The sequence below is a fragment of the Trichechus manatus genome, unplaced genomic scaffold, assembly GCF_000243295.1.
Source record: "Trichechus manatus latirostris isolate Lorelei unplaced genomic scaffold, TriManLat1.0 scaffold00027, whole genome shotgun sequence".
NCBI classification, from domain to species: domain Eukaryota; kingdom Metazoa; phylum Chordata; class Mammalia; order Sirenia; family Trichechidae; genus Trichechus; species Trichechus manatus.
The window spans coordinates 16,771,765-16,777,083 of NW_004443963.1; the positions used below are offsets into that span (position 1 = coordinate 16,771,765).

General features: G+C 58.0%; 1 protein-coding gene across 1 annotated transcript in view; it reads right to left on the bottom strand.

Annotated features, from left to right (window-relative positions):
• The window catches only part of KCNJ4 (potassium inwardly rectifying channel subfamily J member 4), a 25,988-nt gene extending 20,672 nt beyond the window's left edge, over positions 1-5,316 (bottom strand). The window contains exon 1 of the mRNA XM_004373856.1: positions 5,240-5,316. The gene's annotated coding sequence lies outside the window, so the exon portion shown is untranslated. The remainder of the gene's footprint in view (positions 1-5,239) is intronic.
• Between the last annotated feature and the right edge of the window lie 3 nt (positions 5,317-5,319).

Sequence of the window (5,319 nt, forward strand, 5' to 3'; positions counted from 1 at the left end):
CCCCCCCACCAGTGCTCCGGTCAATGTGTCCTGAAAAAGAACAGTGGCAAAAACCATCAGTTCAAATCCAGACACTTTCTACCTGTTTTGAGCCAGCCACTCCCCCTTGTTGACCCTCAGTTTCTCCTTCTATAAATCGGGGAGAACCACTGCCCCCAAAGTCCTCCAGCCTCACCACCGGGACCAGACGGTAGGTCACAGGAACAGAACTGACCAAAAGGCGCCAAGACTCAGGGCAAGCTGGAGCATGAGCCCAACCCTGCCCCCGACACTGCACCCCACCCACCACCCCGTGAGCGAGCGACGTGAGCGCGCCTGCAGGAGCGCGCGTGTGTGACTCAAGGTCTATTCATAGCTGAGCTCCACCAGCTGCAGCGTCACAAGCAGAGGGGCCTCAGCCCATATTATTATTTCAATTACCATCTGAATTAAAAGTTTGAGCAGCGATCAGCCCACGTAGCGAGGGAAAGAGGGAGCAGGAGAAAAATAAAGATGAAAAGGAGAAGTAGGGCTGAGCCCGGAGATCCCCCTACACCCCAAGGAGTGCTGAGCAGCCGCCCAGGAGGTTTAAAGGTTACGCCAAACCCCAGGATCCTGGCCTACCCCTTGCCCAGGGCCCAGGATCCTCGTGGGGATGGGAGGAGCATGTTGAGATGACAACCCAACAGCAGCTACTTTGTGGAAACAGATAATTCAGTCCAGACTCTATGGCATTTGGGCGTGCCAAGCTCAGAGAGGGCGAGGAACTGACTTAAGGTCACACAGGAAGCCACACCCAAGGCTTCTGTCTCCAAGCAGCTCCTCTTGCCAGGCAGGTCCCAGCCACAGAGGTTCCCCTGACTTGGGTAGGGGGAGACTCCCCATCAGCCAGAGCTGACTCCATCCAGGCTGGATGACGCTGGCATCTGTGGGTGGCCCTGGGACAGAGGTGGGACCTGCTGTCTCCCTGCTGGTTTCTAAACCCTCTCCCTGTTCCCCGGAGCCTGACTCCCCGACCCACAGCCAGAACTCTCACAGCCCTCTGGCCAATCACCTGGACAGCCTGCACGCCCAGTCCCAGACCCCACACCACCATCGGCCCAAAGGCCCCTCCTTGCCCACTGGTGCAGGGAACAGAGCCCTGGGCCGGGAGACAGGCAGCTGGCCCCAGTCTTCCCATCTATAAAATGAGTCCTCCCCACCTCTGCATGCTGTATCTGTGTCTTCAGAATGGACCCCCAGAGGATCCCTAAGGGGGTGTTGTACTGTGAGGGTGACAAAGACCATCTCCTGCCAAGCCCCAACCCAGGGGAGGAACATTTCCCACTCTTCTCCCAGGAAGTCCCAGAGACAGCCCCTGAGAATCTGACTGGCCTGGAATCAAATCCTGGCTCCTCCACTTCCCTGCTGGGTGACCTCAGGCAAATCACATAGGCTCTCTGAGCTGGGGCTCTCCCCATCCCCAATATCAACCTTGCGGGTTTACTGAGAGATGGTAATTGCAAAAGCCTCTAGTCCAGTACCTAGGGTGGTTATGTGAACTTACTTGCTAGGAAGCAGCTAAGTGATGGGGGCTGCTCCCAGCTTCTCCCTGAGGGCTATCAAAGAATCCTGGGATTTTGGAGGTGGGGATGTCATTCAACCTCATCTATAAGGCAGGATCCCTGGCAGGTGATCATCTGGATCTGCTTGAATAGCTCTGGGAATGAGGAGCTCACTGTTTCACAGAACACCTGCTCCTCACCCTTCTTTGCTTCTAACTCTAGCAATTTTCTAGAAGGGACCATAATCTTCCAGCTTCACCCCAAATCCAGCCTGTCCATGCCTGGGACTGTCTAAACCTGGCTTTAAAATGAGCCTGAAACGGGACTCCTCAAATAGACCAAAGGAAGGGTGGGATTCATGTCCAGGAAGGGTGGAGGTGAGAGACTAGAGGAGCAGGCAGGGGAAGGGAGGGGGCCAAAGCCAGAAACTGACCCACAAAGCTCCTAGGTCCTAGTCTGGGCTTGCTATAGTTTCCCACGGTGTGTGTGCATCTGTCTGTCTGTCTGCCTCCAGGCAGGGCTGGGAGCCAGGAGCTCTGGAATCAGGCCCTAGCTTTGCCTCCTCCAGCCCTAAGCCCTCACTGTGACCCTGGGGGAGTCCTCATCCCCCTCTGGGCCTCGGTTTCCACTTTTATAAAATGAAGGCATCAGACCAGTGATTTAAGTCCCAAGCCTTCTGTCTGACTGAGATATCCCCAGGGTCCCCTTAATGGCTTGGTCTTCCTGCCCCCCACCTCTAGACCGGCATGCCAGGAGCCACAGGGCCCCTGAGCGTCTGTGGCTTGGGAGCCAGAGACCATCTCTCCTGTTCCCTACTTTCTTGTCTAGTGCTGTAGGGGTTACCTTTGAGGGTTCTATCATCCCCACTTTACAGGTGAAGAGATGGAGGCATAGGGAGGGCAGGCTACTTGCTCAAGGTCACAGGGAGAGATTGGAAATTCAGGCTCCCTCCCCTGTGCCCAGGAGAACAGTGGGACTCAAGGGCACCCTTTTTCAGGAGAGTCACCAAGATCTGGAGTGGCCAGCTCTTCGCTACACAGATGTGCACTCTGCATACAGGGGGAGGGAACCTGTACAAGGTCGCTGGGAAAGGCTCTGGCCTCCAGGCCCCCCAGCCAGGGTGACAGCAACATGGCCTGACTTCCTGCCTGGCTCCAGCATCTCCCCAAGATTGGAGCCTGTGTCCTGCCTCCAGGCGCTGCTTGGCTGCCCCCAGAAGCCCCCAACCCCTGGGATGGAGGGAGGATGAGTGAGCAGGAAGGCAGGAAAGAAAGTTGCGGCTTGGCTGCTTACCACCCCCCCCAACCTGTCCCTCTGTCCCTCCTGCTCCTTCTCCCCTCTTGCAGGGGGAGCGGCAGTGATGTAATGCACTCGGCTTTGGTCCTGGTGCCAATCTCAGAAGAGAGACGACAGATTGCGTGAGCCAAATTTGGCATCCTAGGGGGAGAGGCATGAAAAGTGGAGATGTGGAGGAGAGAAGCGAGGAGCCTGGGGAGGTGCAGGAGAAGCTCCCCTGCCCAGCGACCCCTGGAGGCCCCACCCCACCCTCCACTACTGCCATCTACCCACTGCAAGCCCACCTGGCCTCGGGGCTCCCCTCCCCACTCTGAGAGGCCCAGCCTAGCTACTCCTGGGACCCTCCACCCCAGTGCTGCCAGTCCTGCCACCCCCCCCACCCCCCAACACACCGCTCCAGCTCCGTTTCCCACCGATGCTAGTCTCCTGGTTACCATGTTGCCGGTTGTCATGTCGCTTACATGTCCTCGTGACTCAGTGGTCCCCGCAGAGGGGCCCCCTCCTCCTCACACCCCCCTCAGCACTCGCCCCCGCCTCCCCCAGATCCACATTAAGAACCAGCCCACCCTGTAAGCCTACACTGTTCCTCCTCCCTTTCCCTCTTATCCTCTTCTAAGCGAAGGAATCTTTTTGCAGCATTTCCGAGCGCTGCTTTATTCTCTGTTCCGCAAATGTCTGTTAAGAACCTACTACGCTCCAGGCTCATGCAATCTGCTTTCAGAGATTTGGCTTCAGCTGTAAACAGTTCAACAACTCTAGGAGGTCAATACCATCATCCCCATTCTCCAGGTGAAGAAACCGAGGCTGAAAGAGGTCAAGCCAGTGGCCCAAGGTCACCCAGCAGAAATGCGAGGCCAGCTCTGTCTGTCCCAGCTGCCCCAAAGACTTTCTCTGAAGAAGAAGCTTCCCTTTCAAGGTAACCCAAGGGGCTCTCAAGCCCCAGATCCCCTCTAGTTCCCAGACGCTCGTACCCTTGGTGTGTTCTCTATTTCAGGCCAGCTGTCCCCCCACCATTAGCTGCTCACCCGCCCAAAGGTAAAATGAGTCCTTACTTTCATCTGCCCAGCACTTTCCATAGTCTGTGAACAGCCCTCAGCTCATTTGAGCCCTGAGGCCCACCCCCTGGAGGTCAGTGCGGCAGGGACTGCTGTCCCCATTTCACAGATGTGGAAATTGAGGATCAGGGAGGGAGAGAGACTTGCCCACGATGCTTGTCTCTTAGCTAGGTGAGCTAATTTCTGGGAGCCTGAATGGCTGGTATTCACTGCCCAGCCGTGGAAAACCCCAGAAAGAGCCCCTCCTCCCAATGAAGAGAAGGGTCAAATGTTCTGGGTTCAGGCCTCTAGGCTCCAGTGGCCTTTGCCACTGCCATGTTGCACCCCAGCCCTTATCTCACTACCTTCTTCCACCACTTGTTCCCTCAGCCCTCTTCCTAGGTCAAGCCAGGGCACAGCGTGGCTCTCAAGCCCCTAAAGTCCTGCCAACAGCCCCATAAAAAGGACTCAAGCCCTGGAGGTCACAGGACCGGATGTGGCGGAGAAGCGGATAGCTGTTACACACACAACCACACACCCAGGGCTCTGGCCCTCAGGCCTCCCTCCCTCAGCTCCTGCTCCTCTCAACCTGCCTCTTGGCCATTCTACTGTTCTTGAGGGCTTCACCTGTCAACTTATCCATGCCACCTGTGCCTCCAGCTGCCCCCCATCACCACCACCTACTGTCTTCCTGCATCGCCTCCCCACCCAGAGGAGCCAGAGCACTTGGGGCAGAAGTGTGGGTGGGTGGGGGGCAAATAGGTGAACGTTGGTTGCAGGGGAAGTTTTCCCTGCTCAGGGGTTCCTTCAGCCCTCTTTCTCCTTGGGGTTCTCCCAGCACAGAGAAAAAGAAGTCCCTGCCGCTCCCCCCAGCCTGTTTCTACGACTGCGAACCGTGAAATGCCTCATTTACTCTGATCCCTGTTCGCCGGCCCTGAGGGTGCCTGGCACAAAGTAGGTGCTCAACACAGGAGAAGCGGATTTTGTTCTCTGTCAGATGGCAGGGCCATTTTCAAACAGGCTGCAGTTGGCGAGGTGGAGAGGAGACCCCCCTCGCCGCACGTGATCCTCCTTGAAGCGCCTCCGAACCCGGGAGTGACAACTGGGGGTGTGTGGAGGCAGGGAAAGGTCGTGGCCGGGGCAGGAGGTTAAGGCGTCCTTTTACTCCCTCTATCCCCCGCCCTGGCCACAACCCAGACCGCTACACTCCCAACGTACAGACTGACTGAGTCCGCCCGCTCTCCATGAGCGGCCGGACCCGGGTCAGGGATAAGGCGGAGCCGGCCGCGTCGGAGCGGCTGGGCCCCGGGACACACAGACAGCACGTGGCCGGACAGACGGACAGACTGACGCACGGAGCCCGTGGTGGGCGCGCGCCCGGCTTACCGCGGGGCGGACGGTCCGACGGGTGTCCGGGAGGCGGCGAGCGGGCGCTACATCCCACGGCGCAGTCCGGCTGGCGGGCG